Consider the following 23,053-nt stretch of genomic DNA (forward strand, 5'->3'; position numbering starts at 1 on the left):
CACAAAAGACCATAAGACATAGGAGCAGAAATTAGGCCATTAAGCCCATCGAGTCTACTCGCCATTCAATCATGCCTGATAAGTTTCTCAACCCCATTCTCCCGCTTTCTCCCTATAATCCTTGATCCCCTGACTATCAAGAGCCTATCTATCTCTGTCTTAAACACACTCAATGACCTGGCCTACACAGCCTTCTGTGGCAATGAATTCCCTAGATTCCCCACTCTCTGGCTGAAGAAGTCTCTCCTTATCTCTGTTTTAAAAGGTCTTCCCCTTACTCTAAGGCTGTATCCTCAGGTCCCAGTCTCTCCTACCAATGGAAACATCTTTCCAACATCCACTCTGTCCAGACCATTCAGGATTCAGTATGTTTCAATTAGATTCCCCCCTCATCCTTCTAAACTCCATCAAGTATAAACCCAGAGAACTCATATGTTCCTCTTATGGTAAACTTTTCATTCCTGGGACAATTCTTGTGAACCTTCTCTGGACCCACTCCAGGGCCAGTACATCCTTCCTGAGATATGGGGTCCAAAACTGCGCACAATTCTCCAAATACTCCACACCTCAGGAAGGATATATTGGCCTTGGAGGGGATACAACATAGTTTACAAGAGTGATACCTGGACTTCAGGAGTTACGTTTAAGGGAGAGATTATACAAATCAGGCCTGTTTTTTTTCATGATTTAGAAGGTTTAGAGGTGATCTGATTGAAGTCGTCAAGAAAGCTGCAACACGAAGGGACTTGTACATGAAACACAGAAAGCTAGCACAGAGGGGCAGCAAGGAATCGGGCAGGGTAATGGAATGTTGGCTCTTATTTCAAGGAGCCTGGAGTATAAGAGTAAGGAAGTCTTACTGCAACTATACAAATGGCTGGGAAGACCACATCTGGAGTACTAAGAACAGTTTTGGTCCCCTTATTTAAGGAAAGGTATCATTTTACTGGAGGTGATTCAGAATAGGTTCACTGGGATGATTCTTGATATGGAAAGATTCTCTTATGACCAAAGGCGAAACAGGCTGGGACCCAACTCACTGGTGTTTAAGAATGAGATGTGATCTCATTGAAACATACAGGATTCTTAAGGAGCTTGACAGGGTCATTGCTGAGAGGATGCTTCCCCTCATGGGAAAGTCGAAGACCAGAGACCACTGTCTCAGAATAAAGGGGTGCCAATTTAAGACTGAGATGAGGAGGAATTTCTTCTCTCTGAGGGTTGTGAGTCTTTGGAGCTCTTGGCCACAGAGAGGGCTGTGGAGGTAGAGTCCTTGTGTATCTTTAAGGCTGAGAGAGATTCTTGATCAGTCGGGGAAACAAGGGTCACGGGGAAAGGGCAGGAAAATGGAAGTGAGGACTGTTGGATCAGCCATGATTTTATTGAATAGGGAAGCAGGCACGAGGGGCCGAATGGCCTACTCCTGTTCCTATTTCTTGTGGTATTAACTGAAGAAGACAGGGTAAATAAAGAGAAATTATTCCCACTGTTTGGGAATTCTAGAACTAGTGGACAGTCTGAGAATGAGGGACAAACCATTCAGGAGAGACTAGATTAGATTAGATTACAGTGTGGAAACAGGCCCTTCGGCCCAACAAGTCCACACCGACCCGCCGAAGCGCAACCCACCCACACCCTTACATTTACCCCTTACCTAACACTACGGGCAATTTAGCATGGCCAATTCACCTGACCTGCACATCTTTGGACTGTGAGAGGAAACCGGAGCAACCGGAGGAAACCCACGCAGACACGGGGAGAACGTGCAAACTCCACGCAGTTAGTCGCCAGAGGAGGGAATTGAACCCGGGTCTCAGGCGCTGTGAGGCAGCAGTGCTAACCACTGTGCCACCGTGCCGCCCACATGTCCGAGACGTTAGGAAACACTTTGATGCACAAAGGGTGGGAGAGGTTTCCACAGTCAACAGTGAATGCTGGATCAGGTGTTAATTTTAATTTTACATCTGAGAATGTGAAACAAAACAAATCCAAGGTATTAAGGGGTACAGGCCAAGGGCAGGTATATGGAGTTAGGTCACATATAAGCCACTAAATGATAGAACAGCTGGAGGGCCTAAGTGGCCTACTCCTGTTTCTAGGTTCAGTGGTATCAGGGAGGTCCCTGATCCAATGCACCATTGCCTGGCCTCCCCTCTAGCCTGTGCAAAACTCTGCTGTTTAGGGTCAGGATCACACCAATCACTCCCTGTGCTCACTGTGACTTTAGTGAGCAATACTTTGGTGTTTAACATCTGATCCTTTTTCCCATTCCAATGAACAGTCTGGGTGCTCCCGATCAGTCCCACAACTCTTGATTTCTGCACTCATCAAACATTAGCCTGGATAGCATTCCTGATTTTAATCCCTTTGCTATTGCTGAGCTGTGCCTTCAGTTACCGAGTGCCGAGGCTCTAGGATAACCACCCAATTCCTCTGCACTTCTCTATACTCCTCAAAACACAACTCTGTAACCAAGCTTCACATCTCCTGCTGGACCCTCACTGTTGATTCGATTCTGGCCATTGACGTGAGGCCTACAGCTGAGGCCTACAGGTTCCCAGTGGGATTATTTTTCTTTCAGATTTCCAGCGCACTTGGAATCCTGTTCCTCTGAGATCACTTTTGGAGACAATCTTGCCACTGCTTTGGGTGAGGGAGCAGGTAGTGGAGGTGATGTTGTTAGTCTGCAAGGAAAACAGGGGCCAGACACAGCACCCACTGGTACAGGGGGATAGACACAGCACCCACTGGTACAGGGGGATAGACACAGCACCCACTGGTACAGGGGGATAGACACAGCATCCACTGGTCCAGGGGGATAGACACAGCACCCACTGGTCCAGGGGGATAGACACAGCACCCACTGGTCCAGGGGGATAGACAGAGCACCCCCCTGATACAGGGGAGAGACACAGCACCCGCCCGATACACGGGGATAGACACAGTACCCTCTGATACAGGGGATAGACACAGCACCCAACTGATACAGGGGATAGACACAGCACCCGCCCGACACACGGGGACAGACACAGCGCCCTCTGATACAGGGGATAGACACAGCACCCCCCTGATACAGGGGATAGATACAGCACCCCCCTGATACAGGGGATAGATACAGCACCCCCCTGATACAGGGGATAGATACAGCACCCCCCTGATACAGGGGATAGATACAGCACCCCCCTGATACAGGGGATAGATATAGCACCCCCCCTGATACAGGGGATAGATATAGCACCCCCCCCCCTCCCGATACAGGGGATAGATATAGCACCCCCCCCTCCCGATACAGGGGATAGATATAGCACCCCCCCCTCCCGATACAGGGGATAGACACAGCATCCCCCTGATACAGGGGATAGATACAGCACCCCCCTGATACAGGGGATAGATACAGCACCCCCCTGATACAGGGGATAGATACAGCACCCCCCTGATACAGGGGATAGATATAGCACCCCCCTGATACAGGGGATAGATATAGCACCCCCCCCCTCCCGATACAGGGGATAGATATAGCACCCCCCCCCTCCCGATACAGGGGATAGATATAGCACCCCCCCCTCCCGATACAGGGGATAGACACAGCATCCCCCTGATACAGGGGATAGATACAGCACCCCCCTGATACAGGGGATAGATACAGCACACCCCTGATACAGGGGATAGATACAGCACCCCCCTGATACAGGGGATAGACATAGCACCCCCCCCCTCCCGATACAGGGGATAGACACAGCATCCCCCCCCTCCCGATACAGGGGATAGATATAGCACCCCCCCCTCCCGATACAGGGGATAGATATAGCACCCCCCCCTCCCGATACAGGGGATAGACACAGCATCCCCCTGATACAGGGGATAGATACAGCACCCCCCTGATACAGGGGATAGATACAGCACCCCCCTGATACAGGGGATAGATATAGCACCCCCCCCCTCCCGATACAGGGGATAGATATAGCACCCCCCCCCTCCCGATACAGGGGATAGATATAGCACCCCCCCCTCCCGATACAGGGGATAGACACAGCATCCCCCTGATACAGGGGATAGATACAGCACCCCCCTGATACAGGGGATAGATACAGCACCCCCCTGATACAGGGGATAGATACAGCACCCCCCTGATACAGGGGATAGATACAGCACCCCCCTGATACAGGGGATAGATACAGCACCCCCCTGATACAGGGGATAGATATAGCACCCCCCCCCTCCCGATACAGGGGATAGACACAGCATCCCCCTGATACAGGGGATAGATACAGCACCCCCTGATACAGGGGATAGATACAGCACCCCCCTGATACAGGGGATAGATACAGCACCCCCCTGATACAGGGGATAGATACAGCACCCCCCTGATACAGGGGATAGATACAGCACCCCCCTGATACAGGGGATAGATACAGCACCCCCCTGATACAGGGGATAGATATAGCACCCCCCCCCTCCCGATACAGGGGATAGACACAGCATCCCCCTGATACAGGGGATAGATACAGCACCCCCTGATACAGGGGATAGATACAGCACCCCCCTGATACAGGGGATAGATACAGCACCCCCCTGATACAGGGGATAGATACAGCACCCCCCTGATACAGGGGATAGATACAGCACCCCCCTGATACAGGGGATAGATACAGCACCCCCCTGATACAGGGGATAGATACAGCACCCCCCTGATACAGGGGATAGAGACAGCACCCCCCTGATACAGGGGATAGAGACAGCACCCCCCTGATACAGGGAATAGATACAGCACCCCCTAATACAGGGGATAGATATAGCATGCACCCCTCCCAATACAGGGGATAGACACAGCATCCCCCCGATACAGGGGATAGATACAGCACCCCCCGATACAGGGGATAGATACAGCACCCCCCTGATACAGGGGATAGATACAGCACCCCCCTGATACAGGGGATAGATACAGCACCCCCCTGATACAGGGAATAGATACAGCACCCCCTAATACAGGGGATAGATATAGCATGCACCCCTCCCAATACAGGGGATAGACACAGCATCCCCCCGATACAGGGGATAGATACAGCACCCCCCGATACAGGGGATAGATACAGCACACCCCTGATACAGGGGATAGATACAGCACCCCCCGATACAGGGGATAGATATAGCACCTCCCCTTCCCAATACAGGGGATAGACACAGCATCCCCCTGATACAGGGGATAGATATAGCACCCCCCCCTCCCAATACAGGGGATAGACACAGCATCCCCCTGATACAGGGGATAGATACAGCACCCCCCTGATACAGGGGATAGATACAGCACCCCCCTGATACAGGGGATAGATACAGCACTCCCCTGATACAGGGGATAGATACAGCACCCCCCTGATACAGGGGATAGATACAGCACCCCCCGATACAGGGGATAGATACAGCACCCCTGATAAAGGGGATAGACACAGCATTCCCCCTGATACAGGGGATAGACACAGCACCCCCTGATACAGGAGTTAGACACAGCACCCCTCTGATACGGGGCTAGACACAGTACCCCCCTGATACAGGGGATAGACACAGCATTCCCCCGATACAGGGGATAGACACAGCACCCCCTGATACAGGAGTTAGACACAGCACCCCTCTGATACAGGAGTTAGACACAGCACCCCTCTGATACAGGGGCTAGACACAGTACCCCTCCCCCCCCCCGCCCCGATACAGGGGTTAGACACAGCACCCCCCTGATACAGGCGATTGACAGAGCACCCCCCCGATACACGTGGATAGACACAGCACCCCCGATACAGGGGATAGATATAGCACCCCCCCCCTCCCGATACAGGGGATAGATATAGCACCCCCCCCTCCCGATACAGGGGATAGACACAGCATCCCCCTGATACAGGGGATAGATACAGCACCCCCCTGATACAGGGGATAGATACAGCACCCCCCTGATACAGGGGATAGATACAGCACCCCCCTGATACAGGGGATAGATACAGCACCCCCCTGATACAGGGGATAGATACAGCACCCCCCTGATACAGGGGATAGATACAGCACCCCCCTGATAGAGGGGATAGATACAGCACCCCCCTGATACAGGGGATAGATACAGCACCCCCCTGATACAGGGGATAGAGACAGCACCCCCCTGATAGAGGGGATAGATACAGCACCCCCCCCCCTCCCGATACAGGGGATAGACACAGCATCCCCCTGATACAGGGGATAGATACAGCACCCCCTGATACAGGGGATAGATACAGCACCCCCCTGATACAGGGGATAGATACAGCACCCCCCTGATACAGGGGATAGATACAGCACCCCCCTGATACAGGGGATAGATACAGCACCCCCCTGATACAGGGGATAGATACAGCACCCCCCTGATACAGGGGATAGATACAGCACCCCCCTGATACAGGGAATAGATACAGCACCCCCCTGATACAGGGAATAGATACAGCACCCCCTAATACAGGGGATAGATATAGCATGCACCCCTCCCAATACAGGGGATAGACACAGCATCCCCCCGATACAGGGGATAGATACAGCACCCCCCGATACAGGGGATAGATACAGCACACCCCTGATACAGGGGATAGATACAGCACCCCCCGATACAGGGGATAGATATAGCACCCCCCCCTCCCAATACAGGGGATAGACACAGCATCCCCCTGATACAGGGGATAGATATAGCACCCCCCCCTCCCAATACAGGGGATAGACACAGCATCCCCCTGATACAGGGGATAGATACAGCACCCCCCTGATACAGGGGATAGATACAGCACCCCCCTGATACAGGGGATAGATACAGCACTCCCCTGATACAGGGGATAGATACAGCACCCCCCTGATACAGGGGATAGATACAGCACCCCCCGATACAGGGGATAGATACAGCACCCCTGATAAAGGGGATAGACACAGCATTCCCCCTGACACAGGGGATAGACACAGCACCCCCTGATACAGGAGTTAGACACAGCACCCCTCTGATACGGGGCTAGACACAGTACCCCCCTGATACAGGGGATAGACACAGCATTCCCCCGATACAGGGGATAGACACAGCACCCCCTGATACAGGAGTTAGACACAGCACCCCTCTGATACAGGGGCTAGACACAGTACCACCCCCCCCCCCCCCCCCCGCCCCGATACAGTGGTTAGACACAGCACCCCCCTGATACAGGCGATTGACAGAGCACCCCCCCGATACACGTGGATAGACACAGCACCCCCGATACAGGGGATAGATATAGCAGCCCCCCCTCCCGAAACAGGGGATAGATATAGCACCCCCTGATACAGGGGATAGATACAGCACCCCCCTGATACAGGGGATAGATACAGCACCCCCCTGATACAGGGGATAGATACAGCACCCCCCTGATACAGGGGATAGATACAGCACCCCCCTGATACAGGGGATAGATACAGCACCCCCCTGATACAGGGGATAGATATAGCACCCCCCTGATACAGGGGATAGATATAGCACCCCCCCCCTCCCGATACAGGGTATAGATATAGCACCCCCCCCCTCCCGATACAGGGGATAGATATAGCACCCCCCCTTCCCGATACAGGGGATAGACACAGCATCCCCCTGATACAGGGGATAGATACAGCACCCCCCTGATACAGGGGATAGATACAGCACCCCCCTGATACAGGGGATAGATATAGCACCCCCCTGATACAGGGGATAGATATAGCACCCCCCCCCTCCCGATACAGGGGATAGATATAGCACCCCCCCCTCCCGATACAGGGGATAGATATAGCACCCCCCCCCTCCCGATACAGGGGATAGACACAGCATCCCCCTGATACAGGGGATAGATACAGCACCCCCCTGATACAGGGGATAGATACAGCACCCCCCTGATACAGGGGATAGATACAGCACCCCCCTGATACAGGGGATAGATACAGCACCCCCCTGATACAGGGGATAGATACAGCACCCCCCTGATACAGGGGATAGATACAGCACCCCCCTGATACAGGGGATAGATACAGCACCCCCCTGATACAGGGGATAGATACAGCACCCCCCCCCCTCCCGATACAGGGGATAGACACAGCATCCCCCTAATACAGGGGATAGATACAGCACCCCCTGATACAGGGGATAGATACAGCACCCCCCTGATACAGGGGATAGATACAGCACCCCCCTGATACAGGGGATAGATACAGCACCCCCCTGATACAGGGGATAGATACAGCACCCCCCTGATACAGGGGATAGATACAGCACCCCCCTGATACAGGGAATAGATACAGCACCCCCTAATACAGGGGATAGATATAGCATGCACCCCTCCCAATACAGGGGATAGACACAGCATCCCCCCGATACAGGGGATAGATACAGCACCCCCCGATACAGGGGATAGATACAGCACACCCCTGATACAGGGGATAGATACAGCACCCCCCGATACAGGGGATAGATATAGCACCCCCCCCTCCCAATACAGGGGATAGACACAGCATCCCCCTGATACAGGGGATAGATACAGCACCCCCCTGATACAGGGGATAGATACAGCACCCCCCTGATACAGGGGATAGATACAGCACCCCCCTGATACAGGGGATAGATACAGCACTCCCCTGATACAGGGGATAGATACAGCACTCCCCTGATACAGGGGATAGATACAGCACCCCCCTGATACAGGGGATAGATACAGCACCCCCCGATACAGGGGATAGATACAGCACCCCTGATAAAGGGGATAGACACAGCATTCCCCCTGATACAGGGGATAGACACAGCACCCCCTGATACAGGAGTTAGACACAGCACCCCTCTGATACGGGGCTAGACACAGTACCCCCCTGATACAGGGGATAGACACAGCATTCCCCCGATACAGGGGATAGACACAGCACCCCCTGATACAGGAGTTAGACACAGCACCCCCTGATACAGGAGTTAGACACAGCACCCCTCTGATACAGGGGCTAGACACAGTACCCCCCCCCCCCCCCCCCCCCGCCCCGATACAGGGGTTAGACACAGCACCCCCCTGATACAGGCGATTGACAGAGCACCCCCCCGATACACGGGGATAGATATAGCACCCCCCCCTCCCGATACAGGGGATAGATACAGCACCCCCCGATACAGGGGATAGATACAGCACCCCCCTGATACAGGGGATAGATACAGCACTCCCCTGATACAGGGGATAGATACAGCACCCCCCTGATACAGGGGATAGACACAGCACCCCCTGATACAGGAGTTAGACACAGCACCCCTCTGATACAGGGGCTAGACACAGTACCGCCGCCCCCCCCGCCCCGCCCCGATACAGGGGTTAGACACAGCACCCCCCTGATACAGGCGATTGACAGAGCACCCCCCCGATACACGGGGATAGACACAGCACCCCCGATACAGGGGATAGATATAGCACCCCCCCCTCCCGATACAGGGGATAGATACAGCACCCCCCTGATACAGGGGATAGATACAGCACCCCCCTGATACAGGGGATAGATACAGCACCCCTGATACAGGGGATAGATACAGCATTCCCCCTGATACAGGGGATAGACACAGCACTCCCCCTGATACAGGGGATAGACACAGCACCCCCTGATACAGGGGATAGATACAGCACTCCCCTGATACAGGGGATAGATACAGCACTCCCCTGATACAGGGGATAGATACAGCACCCCCCTGATACAGGGGATAGATACAGCACCCCCCGATACAGGGGATAGATACAGCACCCCTGATAAAGGGGATAGACACAGCATTCCCCCTGATACAGGGGATAGACACAGCACCCCCTGATACAGGAGTTAGACACAGCACCCCTCTGATACGGGGCTAGACACAGTACCCCCCTGATACAGGGGATAGACACAGCATTCCCCCGATACAGGGGATAGACACAGCACCCCCTGATACAGGAGTTAGACACAGCACCCCCTGATACAGGAGTTAGACACAGCACCCCTCTGATACAGGGGCTAGACACAGTACCCCCCCCCCCCCCCCCCCCGCCCCGATACAGGGGTTAGACACAGCACCCCCCTGATACAGGCGATTGACAGAGCACCCCCCCGATACACGGGGATAGATATAGCACCCCCCCCTCCCGATACAGGGGATAGATACAGCACCCCCCGATACAGGGGATAGATACAGCACCCCCCTGATACAGGGGATAGATACAGCACTCCCCTGATACAGGGGATAGATACAGCACCCCCCTGATACAGGGGATAGACACAGCACCCCCTGATACAGGAGTTAGACACAGCACCCCTCTGATACAGGGGCTAGACACAGTACCGCCGCCCCCCCCGCCCCGCCCCGATACAGGGGTTAGACACAGCACCCCCCTGATACAGGCGATTGACAGAGCACCCCCCCGATACACGGGGATAGACACAGCACCCCCGATACAGGGGATAGATATAGCACCCCCCCCTCCCGATACAGGGGATAGATACAGCACCCCCCTGATACAGGGGATAGATACAGCACCCCCCTGATACAGGGGATAGATACAGCACCCCTGATACAGGGGATAGATACAGCATTCCCCCTGATACAGGGGATAGACACAGCACTCCCCCTGATACAGGGGATAGACACAGCACCCCCTGATACAGGGGATAGACACAGTACCCCCCCCCCCCCCCCCCCCCGCCCCGATACAGGGGTTAGACACAGCACCCCCCTGATACAGGCGATTGACAGAGCACCCCCCCGATACACGGGGATAGACACAGCACCCCCGATACAGGGGATAGATACAGCACCCCCTAATACAGGGGATAGACACAGCACCCCCCCCAATACAGGGGATACACACAGCACCCCCCTGATACAGGGGATAGACACAGCATCCCCCCCGATACAGGGGATAGACACAACATCCCCCCCGATACAGGGGATAGACACAGCACCCCCCTGATACAGGGGATTGACAGAGCACCCCCCCGATACAGGGGATAGACACAACACCCCCCCGATACAGGGGATAGATACAACACCCCCCCGATACAGGGGATAGACACAACACCCCCCCCGATACAGGGGATAGACACAACAACCCCCCCGATACAGGGGATAGACAGGGTACCCCCTGATACAGGGGATAGACAGGGTACCCCCTGATACAGAGGATAGACAGGGTACCCCCTGATACAGAGGAGAGAAACAGAACCCCCTGATACAGGGGTTAGACACTGCACCCCCCTTATACAGGGGATAGACACAACACCCCCCTGATACAGGGGATAGACACAACACCCCCCTGACACAGGGGATAGACTCAGCACCCTCTGATACAGGGGATGGACAGGGTACCCCCTGATACAGAGGAGAGAAACAGCACCCCCTGATACAGGGGATAGACACAGCATCCCCCTGATAAAGGGCTTGACTGTTTCGGTATTGTTTAGTTAATTGTCTCTGTTAACCTTTCTCCTATCATAGCCCTCAGTGTCAGCCCATCATGCTGCTCTGGACCCAGCTTGCTGGGCAGCTTGTGCCTGTCTGACCTACAATCCAACCTGTAATGATTGGCCGACAATGAAAAATCTCACACCATTTAAATCTCTGAATGAAACATTTGAAGAGGAACACATTTATTGGTTATCCACCTGTTTTGAATTGCTCACGTTATGTATCTTCTAATCTTTGGTGAATCCAACATGCAGCATCTCGGTCAGTGACAGTCACTGCACATAGCAATCAGTGGAGACGTTTGGGACAGTGTCATGCTGTTTATAATGTTCTGATGGAGTGCCTTGGGACTTTTTATAAATGGTACCACAGTGCTGTATATAAATACAAGTTCTGAGAGGGTGAAACTAAGTTACTCGGGAGCAGCTTAAACCTCAGCATAGACCAGTGAGGCAGAATGGATCAGAATTTGTCACACAGTCTATCTTTGTAGTACCACCTCACTTTTCACACTGACAACTCCTGCTAAACAATGAATTTACTCTAATTGCCTCCAGCATGGCAATTAAAAGCTAATTAAAAAGCAGAAATCTGGTTTCGCTCCCCCACCCCCCCACCAGCCCTCTCCCACCCATTCCCATCCTTGAGACAGAAGTCTTCAATGTATCACTTTCTAATTCCTGAAATTATTCCAATGTCTTTTGTTCTTTGACAGTGAGGCTTTGCACCAGAAAGGAATTAAATACGTCAAATTTTAAATCAGTCATCGACAAAAGCACAGGCACATTACCAAATGATAATTATAATTAATTTGCCGCCAGTATTGTGACAGCAACATATCATTAATGTAATAAGATGCCGTTTTGAAAAATCAGAAATTTGCATGTATTTAACATTAATCTAACTCTGGTTCTATGATAGCAAGTGCATTGTTAATGTAAGAGACACCATCGTTAATGCAGGAATTTGCATTTAATTAGCCAGTTAACAGTTGTAATCAGACACACTTCTGAACTGCATGCTTTGTTTATTGTTTGTTGTCACTCATCTGAATGTGTTAATTAGACAGAGAGGATGGTACAGGGACACAGTATTGTAACCTATTGACTATGAATGCCCAGCTCAGGTAAGCACGCAAAAGCAATCTCACATCCTGCCTTATCCCATCCTTGCAATGTCCTGGTAACGTTATAGCCAGTTAATTACCCCCAAGATTGGGGACGCTGTCGCAGATGTTATCATACATGGAAGAAAGTGAAGAACTGCAGATGCTGAAGATCTGGAACATAAACAGAATTTGCCGGAAAAACCCAGAAGGCTTGGCAGCATCTGTAGAGAGAAAGCAGAGTTAGCCTTACTGAGTTCAGTGACCCTTCTTCAGAACCGCACGTTAAATCTGCTTTCATTCTCCAGTAATGGGGTTGAATGCTGATTGAGTCATTCCCATACGGGGCTTAGTTTTTCTTGGGGGCTTTAAACAAAGGGAGGAGGATGGAGAGCTTTCAGGAGAAAGTTCCAGAAGATGTGAGGTTGGTGACTGCACCTTGGAGATAGAGAGAACTGCAGATGCTGGGAAGTCAGAGTCGATAAGGTGTGGAGCTGGAAAAAGCACAGCAGGTCAAGCAGCATCAGAGGAGAAGGAGAGTTGACGTTTCAGGTAGGGACTCTTCGTCAGGTCCTGATGAAGGGTCCTATCTGAAACATCGACTCTCCTGCTCCTCTGATGCTGCTTGACCTGCTGTGCTTTTACCAGCTCCACACTTTATCAACTAGCGACTGGACCTTCAATGATGGGGCAAAGGAAAGCAATGCAGGAGACAGGAGCATGAAGGTATAGCAACAGAAAGTTGGCATTGTTAGGAGCTGGAGAGGTTCTGTGCACAGTTAAAGGAGACTTACAGAAACAGGGGGGCGTGGAAAGGCATTAAACACAAGGATGGAAATGTGTTGATTATGAGTGAATTGACATGTGGCCCCTGAGCCAGGTCATAAATCTGATCTCAGTTGAAATCTGTGGAAATATTAAACTCGTTAACATGCAACTAACCATTGATAAACTTGCTAACCACTGATAAACCTGCAACTAATTTACCAGGAGAGACGACCTTTGGTTTAGGATTGAGCTAAAGTCCAAACAATAAAAGCAAATAATTGTTGAATTTTGTATGTCATTCTTGTAAAATCGATAAGATGTAACCCACTGATGTCACTTACCTCACCGTCCTCACTTCTGATGTGGAGGTCCGGTGTTGGATTGGGGTGGACAAAGTTAAAAGTCACACAACACCAGGATGTAGTCCAACAGGTTTATTTGAAATCACAAGCTTTTGGAGCGCTGCCCCTTGGTCACATGCTCCTCCCCATTTAACTAGAGTCATGTAGCCAGAATGATGCCTCACCCATTTTGGCCAGTCGCTATGGCCAATCAGTTGTCAGTTCATTATCCAGCTTGCAGCTCACTGTGTACTGCAGCCATTGCTTCCCACCCATCAACTGGGATAGACTGCAGGTGTGTCAATGTGGATGATTTAAATTAATTTGAGATTTGTGTTTGTATGACAAAAGCCCTTGGACTAATAAGGATAATAAATGGCTTCACCTAGCCCATTAGCACTAACACTGAATGCAAATTCTTTCAGATACTTCATCATTATCTTTGCACTCTAATTAGGTTTCATGGCTCCAAATGTTGGTCACAAAAAGCACAGAACAATTTGTTACTCACTAATTATCCTTCTGGTTCATAATTATTGTGAGTGGGACAACAAAAATGTAGTCACTTCCACTCCTATCTCTTAACCCCCTCTTTACAGGAGGTGGGATAAAGCAACTCTGTCTGTGCTTTTATAAAAGATGAAACTTTATTGCTGGAACAGCACAGCAGGTCAGGCAGCATCCAGGGAACAGGAGATTCGACGTTTCGGGCACAGGCCCTTCTTCAGGAATGAGCAGAGAGTGTTCAGCAGGAGAAGATAAAAGGTAGGGAGGAGGGACTTGGAGGAGGGGCGTTGGAAATGTGATAGGTGGAAAGAGGTCAAGGTGAGGGTGATAGGTCGGAGTAGGATGGAGGCGGAGAGGTCAAGAAGAAGACTGCAGGTCAGGAAGGCGGTGCCGGGCTGGAGGGATCCGGCTGAGACAAGGTGGGGGGAGGGGGGATGAAGAAACTGGTGAAGTCCAAGTTCATCCCCTGCGGTTGGAGGGTTCCCAGTCAGAAGATAAGACGCTCCTCCTCCGACCGTCGGGTTGTTGTGGTTTGGCGGTGGATGAGTCCAATGACCTGCATATCCTCAGTGGAGTGGGAGGGGGAGTTGAAATGCTGTGCTACAGGTTGGTTGGGTTGGTTCGTCCGGGTGGCCCAGAGGTGCTCTCTGAATCGCTCCGCAAGTAGGCGGCTTGTCTCCCCAATATAGAGGAGGCCACACCGGCTGCAGCGGATGCAGTAGATGATGTGGGTGGAGATGCAGGTGAATCTGTGGCGGATATGGAAGTTTCCTTTGGGGCCTTGGAGAGAAGTGAGGGGGGAGGTGTGGGCGCAAGTGTTGCACCTCCTGCGGTTGCAAGGGAAGGTGCCGGGAGTGGAGGTTGGGTCGGTGGGGGGTGTGGATCTGACAAGGGAGTCGCGGAGAGAGTGGTCTCTACGGAAAGCTGATAGGGGAGGGGAGGGAAATATATCCTTGGTGCTGGGGTCTGTTTGGAGGTGGCGGAAGTGACGGCGGATGATGCGCTGTACATGGAGATTGGTGGGGTGGTAGGTGAGGACCAGTGGGGTTCTGTCCTGGTGGCGGTTGGAGGGGCGGGGCTCAAGGGCGGAGGAGCGGGAAGTGGAGGAGATGCGGTGGAGGGCACCGTCGACCACGTCGGGGGGGAAATTGCGGTCCTTGAAGAAGGAGGCCATCTGTGTTGTACGTATTTTGAACTGGTCCTCCTGGGAGCAGATGCGGCGGAGACGAAGGAATTGGGAGAATGGGATGGCGTTTTTACAGGGGGCAGGATGGGAGGAGGTGTAGTCCAGGTAGCTGTGGGAGTCGGTTGGTTTGTAGTAGATGTCCGTGTTGATTCGGTCGCCTGAGATAGAAACAGAAAGGTCTAGGAAGGGGAGGGAGGAGTCCGAGACTGTCCAGGTGAATTTGAGGTCGGGGTGGAAGGTGTTAGTGTAGTGGATGAACTGTTCAACCTCCTCGTGGGAGCACAAGGTAGCGCCGATACAGTCATCAATGTAGCGAAGGAAAAGATGGGGGGTGGGGCCAGTGTAGTTGCGGAAGATGGATTGTTCCACATACCCTACGAAGAGGCAGGCATAGCTGGGGCCCAAGCGGGTGCCCATGGCTACTCCTTTTGTTTGGAGAAAGTGGGAGGATTGGAAAGAAAAGTTGTTCAGGGTGAGGACCAGTTCGGTCAGTCGAAGGAGGGTGTCGGTGGAAGGGTACTGGGTGGTACGGCGGGAAAGGAAGAAGCGGAGTGCTTTGAGTCCTTCGTGATGGGGGATGGAGGTGTACAGGGACTGGATGTCCATGGTGAAGATGAGGCGTTGGGGACCGGGGAAGCGGAAATCCTGGAGGAGGTGGAGGGCGTGGGTGGTGTCACGAACGTAGGTGGGGAGTTCTTGGACTAATGGGGACAGGACCGTGTCGAGGTATGCCGAGATGAGTTCGGTTGGGCAGGAGCAGGCTGAGACAATGGGTCGTCCGGGGCAGTCAGGTTTGTGGATTTTGGGCAGGAGGTAGAAACGGGCGGTGCGGGGTTGTGGGACTATGAGGTTGGAGGCGGTGGATGGGAGGTCCCCTGAGGTGATGAGGTTATGGATGGTCTGGGAGATGGTTTGGTGATGGGGGGTGGGGTCATGGTCAAGGGGGCAGTAGGAGGAGGTATCTGCGAGCTGGCGTTTGGCCTCAGCGGTGTAAAGGTCAGTGCGCCAAACTACTACTGCGCCTCCCTTGTCAGCTGGTTTGATAGTGAGGTTGGGGTTGGAACGGAGGGAGTGGAGGGCTGCGCGTTCCGAGGGTGAGAGGTTAGAGTGGGTGGGAGGGGTGGGGGAGTTCAGGTAGCGGTTAATATCGCGGCGGCAGTTTGCTATGAAGAGGTCGAGGGCAGGTAGGAGGCCAGCACGGGGTGTCCAGGTGGACGGGGTGTGTTGGAGGCGGGAGAAGGGGTCGTCAGAGGGTGGGCGGGAGTCTTGATTGAAGAAGAAGGCACGGAGGCGAAGGCGGCGGAAGAATTGTTCGGTGTCACTCCGTGTATTGAATTCATTGACCCGAGAACGTGTGGGAACGAAGGTGAGATTTCCCCCCCGACGTGGTCGACGGTGCCCTCCACCGCATCTCCTCCACTTCCCGCTCCTCCGCCCTTGAGCCCCGCCCCTCCAACCGCCACCAGGACAGAACCCCACTGGTCCTCACCTACCACCCCACCAATCTCCATGTACAGCGCATCATCCGCCGTCACTTCCGCCACCTCCAAACAGACCCCAGCACCAAGGATATATTTCCCTCCCCTCCCCTATCAGCTTTCCGTAGAGACCACTCCCTCCGCGACTCCCTTGTCAGATCCACACCCCCCACCGACCCAACCTCCACTCCCGGCACCTTCCCTTGCAACCGCAGGAGGTGCAACACTTGCGCCCACACCTCCCCCCTCACTTCTCTCCAAGGCCCCAAAGGAAACTTCCATATCCGCCACAGATTCACCTGCACCTCCACCCACATCATCTACTGCATCCGCTGCAGCCGGTGTGGCCTCCTCTATATTGGGGAGACAGGCCGCCTACTTGCGGAGCGATTCAGAGAGCACCTCTGGGCCACCCGGACGAACCAACCCAACCAACCTGTAGCACAGCATTTCAACTCCCCCTCCCACTCCACCGAGGATATGCAGGTCATTGGACTCATCCACCGCCAAACCACAACAACCCGACGGTCGGAGGAGGAGCGTCTTATCTTCCGACTGGGAACCCTCCAACCGCAGGGGATGAACTTGGACTTCACCAGTTTCTTCATCCCCCCTCCCCCCACCTTGTCTCAGCCGAATCCCTCCAGCCCGGCACCGCCTTCCTGACCTGCAGTCTTCTTCTTGACCTCTCCGCCTCCATCCTACTCCGACCTATCACCCTCACCTTGACCTCTTTCCACCTATCACATTTCCAACACCCCTCCTCCAAGTCCCTCCTCCCTACCTTTTATCTTCTCCTGCTGAACACTCTCTGCTCATTCCTGAAGAAGGGCCTGTGCCCGAAACGTCGAATCTCCTGTTCCCTGGATGCTGCCTGACCTGCTGTGCTGTTCCAGCAATAAAGTTTCAACTTTGATCTCCAGCATCTGCAGACCTCACTTTCTCCTTTTATAAAAGACCATCCTTTTCTGAAGAAAAGATCAAACTGATTATGCAGCTGGCTTATTGGAGAGTTGACTTCCTTACCTCCAAATACCTTTCTGAAGTGAGTTTGGGACACTTGTGACCACAATGTCAGGGTATTGTGCAGCCCAAGACGATATTTTCTATCAGGTTCTATTTTGGTCTCAGCCTTGAAATGGCACAAAACAGAGTTTTAAAATTGATAGAAATCCAAGATCATATTAATAAAGTTAAAGAGATCAGGACAGAGACATGGCACTCAGTTATTCTTTTTAAAAAATTGTGGATGTGGCATCACTTGCAAACTCAGCATTTATTTCCCATCTCTAAAAGGTGGTGATGAACTGGCTTTGGGAATCCAACAGAGTTCTGGGCTTTTTCAGAACGTCCGAGGAAGGGTCGCCTGACCTGAAACATTAGCTCTGATTTCTCTCCACAGATGTTGCCAGACCTGCTGAGCTTTTCTAACAACTTCTGTTTTTGTTTCGGATTTACAGCATCCACAGTTCTTTCCGTATTTATATAGTGCTTTCCTCATCCAAGTCATGAATGTATTTTGTAAAGAATTCTGATCCTAGCACTTATCCCTGTAGCACTCTATTGGTTACAGGTTGCCATCCTGAAAATGCCCCCGTAATCCCAACTCTCTGTCTTCTATGAATTAGCCAATTCGCTATCCATGTTAACACTTCTTAAGTAGTCTAATTCACCGTACCTTATCAAATACCTTTTGCAAATGTCAATGTATCACATCTACTGGTTTCCCTTTATTTATTCTGATTGCTATCTCCTCAAAATATTTGAGTGAATTTGGCATGTATCATTTCCCTTTCATGAAGCCATGCTAATTTTGTTTGATTATGTTTTGTATTTCTAATTACTCTGCTGTTATATTCTTCATTACAGACTCTAACTTCTTCCCATTGATCAGCGTTAAGCTAACTCACCTACAATTACCTTATTTTTTTGTCGTCTCAAACAAACATATTACGTTGGCAGTTTTTCAATCATCTAGGACTTTTTCCAAATCTAAGATTTATCGGTGCATCTATGATCTCTGCCTTTAAAATCCTAGGATGCAACCAATCACATCCAAGGGACTTATCAACCTTTATTCCCATTAATTTTTATCCACTTATCTGGTGCTTTTTACCTATTGATAGTTATTGAATTTTTTTCCTCTTCTCCACTGCCTTTGCTGCATGATTGAAAACTGACTTTAACTTCGGGGTGGGAGTGAAATGAAGGATAATTGTCAATTTAATTCAGCCATGTTGCATAGAAGCCTTGAGGTACAGTGACTGTAACAAGTTAATATAACTGTGATCTATCCCATATTGTTCCTCAAGAGATTTTAACTTGTACGCTGTGAGCCCATCTCTTCCCATCACTCACAAAGCTGGGATTGTCCACTTAACGAACCACTGATGTGGCCAGTGGTACATTTTGACCAATGGGCATGATTCCCATAACTCATTGCATTGAATAAGGAATTCCCTTGATGCCTTGATTACCCTGTCTGAAAGTAGTTCAATCCTCAGTGGTGCCCTTGGTTTAATGTCTTAGTTGAAAGATGGCACTTTAGGCCGTCCTTCCTTCCCTCAACCAGACAGCATGACAGATGCTACACCAGTGCAAGTCTACCTTTCCTCTTGCTGGATACAGACCTGAACCCAAGATATCTGGCTCCAAGGTGGGTAGTGCCAACACTGACACACAAAGGGAGTTGCTCTTGGCAAATGGTGTGTCCATATACAGCAATGTTTGTATTAAGCAGCCTGTGTGGGACCTTGAGTATACCCTGTATATCAAATACTCCAGTTGATCAAGAAGACCACATAATCAATGTAATGCAGGGGCTAGACACATCGCTGCTATACTTTATTAACATCATTAATCACTTAAATAATAATGCAACTTTGCCTTAAATAAAACTTACTGGCAAAGAACTTTCTCACTCACACCCTCGGCTGACTATTCAGACATTGTGGTAGGTTGCGGTAATGCAGTAAACTTCCAGTATTTTAGGTATATAATTTTTGCTAATTCATTGAGAGCACTGGTTCAAAGAGAACAAAGAACAATACAGCACAAGAACAGGGCCTTCAGCCCTCCAAGCCTGGGCAGACATATCTTCCATACTAAAACTGGATTCATTTACAGGATCTGTATCCCTCGATTCCCTTCCTATTCATGTATTCGTCCAGCTGCTTCCTGAATGCTGTTGTTGTGTCTGCTTCCACCACCTTCTCTGGCAGAGTGTTCCAGGCACTCACCACCCTCTGTGTGAAAAACTGGCCTCACACATCTCTTTTAAATTTGCCCGCCCCTTCACCTTGAACCTGTGTCCCCCAGTAATTGACCCCTCCACCCTGGGAAAACGCCTCATACTTTCCACTCTATCCGTGCAATTCACAATCTTATAAACTTCTATCAGGTCACTCCTCAACCTCCTGCGTTCCAGTGATAACAAACCCAGTCTATCCAAACTTTCTTCAGAGCTAAAAACCCCCCAAAGCAGGCAACATCCTGGTAAACCTTTTCTGTACCCTCCCCAAAACATCCACATCATTCTGGTAGCATGGTGACCACTTCATAAAGTGCCAGTTAAAACAAAATTTGATGTATAACAATCATCACTTCCCTTCAAAGTCTATAGTCTTTTAATATGATATGATCTGGTAAGATGCTCCACCAATACAATGATTGTTATTAATTTAGTCATTTCGCTTTATAACTGTTTGATACATAGAATGGCATTGATACTGCGCTTCATACTTTAATTATGGAGGAACATTAAGAACATCACCATCACAATCCAGAGCTACACATTTTCACTTATTGACAAATCTGTGAGAAATTGTCTCCATTAAGCTTTTCAGCAATTAGGGAATAGACTTCCTACAATTTCAGGAATTCTTTAGCTTTCCCTTTGGGAATATTTACCTCGGCTACACACGGAACTGCAAACAAAGTCCGATAAACATTATAAATCTGTAACAAAATCCCAGTAAAAACCTAAAAATATACGTTGCATGGCCCAAATGAAATTAAATATTACAGCATTATAATTGATTTTAGATGCGAGATTAAATTTCTTCCTGCATCACCAAGTTCAATTCAGATTTATCTAATTGCTCCTGGTTTACAGCAGCCTTGATTCATTACACCGCCGCACATGTCTGTGTACTCGATGCATCACAAACCCTCCTCAGATACAATAATTAAAATTAAGAAATACAAACTTTTGGAACAAATCAAATTCATGGATGAAAGGGACAAAAAAAATTTGTTAGATTAACAGCACATTATCCACAAAACAAGTAGAGGAAGGAGATTAGAAATGATCCCTCTTCTATCTTGTACCACTGGGTTTTTCTTATGTGGACATTCTCTCCAGAGGAAGTTTTTTTTACTGTGCTGATTCACAATGCTTGTTGCATTAGATATCCCTTTAAGCTTGTGTCTTTGACCAAGCTTTTGTTTTGATATCTCTATGTCGCTTGGTGACATATTCAGCTGCAAAACACTTTGGGGGATTTAAAAGCACTTTACAAAAAGCAACATTTTGTCTCAATGAAACACGATGGAAATGCTATATATTGACTCAATATATAACTTCACTTATTGATCAAATGTCTCCTCACTCAAAATAGATAAAATTTGTATATAAATCTTCATTTTTCTGGTAAATAACAGGAGAAAATAGACATCTTTTTATTAACACAATGCAGTTTTTTTTGTTCACTTCGTTGGGCGTGGGTTTTGCTGGTTGGGCCAGCATTTATTAGCAACAGGCAATTCTGGATTTAGTGATGTGCAATGAGGCAGACTTAAGGTGAAGGAGCCTTTAGGAGGCAGTGACCATAATATGATAGAATTTACTCTGCAATTTGAGAGGGAGAAACTGGAATCAATTGTAACAGTTTTACAGTTGAATAAAATTCCTGAAGAAGGGCTTATGCCCGAAACGTCGATTCTCCTGCTCCTCGGATGCTGCCTGACCTGCTGTGTTTTTCCAGTACCACATTTTTCAACACCTTACAGTTGAATAAAAGCAACTACAGAGGCATGAGCTGATCAGAATTGACTGGGAGAGGAGCCTAGCAGGAACAGGAATGGCAGGAATTTCTGGGAGTAATTCAGGAGACACAGCAGAGATTCATCCCGAGGAAAAATAAGTATGGTACAGGGAGGATGAGGCAACAAATGGCTGACTAGGGAAGTCAGGGATAGCATTAAAGGAAAAGAGAAAGCATATAATGCAGATGTGGGAAGCCAGAGGATTGGGAAGCCTATAAAGACCAGAGACAACTAAAAAAGAAATAAGGAGGGAGAGATTAAATATGAGGGTAAGCATCAGCAAGCTAGAAAAACTGAAAGGTCTGAAGGTGGATAAATCACCTGGACCAGATAGACTACACCCCAGACTTCAGAAGGAGGTGGCTGAAGAGATAGTGGAGGCATTAGTTGTGACCTTTCAGGAATCACTGGAGTCCGGGAGGGTCCCAGAGGACTGAAAAATCACTAATGTAACCCCCCTGTTTAAGAAGGGAGTAAGGCAGAAGACAGCAAGTTACAGACTGATTAGCCTGACCTCAGTTTTTTTTTAGAGAATTAGATTACTTACAGTGTGGAAACAGGCCCTTCGGCCCAACAAGTCCACACCGCTCCGCCGAAGCGCAACCCACCCATACCCCTACCCCTACATTTACCCCTAACCTAACACTACGGGCAATTTAGCATGGCCAATTCACCTGACCTGCACATCTTTTGGATTGTGGGAGGAAACCGGAGCACCCGGAGGAAACCCACGCAGACACAGGGAGAACGTGCAAACTCCACACAGTCAGTCGCCTGAGGCGGGAATTGAACCCGGGTCTCTGGCGCTGTGAGGCAGCAGTGCTAACCACTGTGCCACCGTGCCGCCCACCTAACTCATGAGTTGTTGGCAAGACTTTGGAGTTTGATATGAAGGATGAGATTTCTGAGTAGTTGAAAGTGTACGGTAAAATAGGGCAAAGTCAGCATGGTCTCATCTGGGGGAGGGAGGGGGGGTCATACCTGAAAAATCTATTAGAATTCCTTGAGGAGGTAATGAACAGATTAGACCAATGAGACCCAGTAGATGTTATCTACTTCGAATTCCAGAAGGACTTTGATAAGGTGCCACACAGGTGGCTGCTGAGTAAGATATGAGTGCATGGTGTTAGAGTCAAGTTGTTACCATGGATAGAAGCCTGGCTTTCT

The sequence above is a fragment of the Chiloscyllium plagiosum genome, unplaced genomic scaffold, assembly GCF_037043375.1.
Source record: "Chiloscyllium plagiosum isolate Xiang-an unplaced genomic scaffold, Cpla_swu_hap1 HiC_scaffold_39, whole genome shotgun sequence".
In the NCBI taxonomy this organism is placed as follows: Eukaryota; Metazoa; Chordata; class Chondrichthyes; order Orectolobiformes; family Hemiscylliidae; genus Chiloscyllium; species Chiloscyllium plagiosum.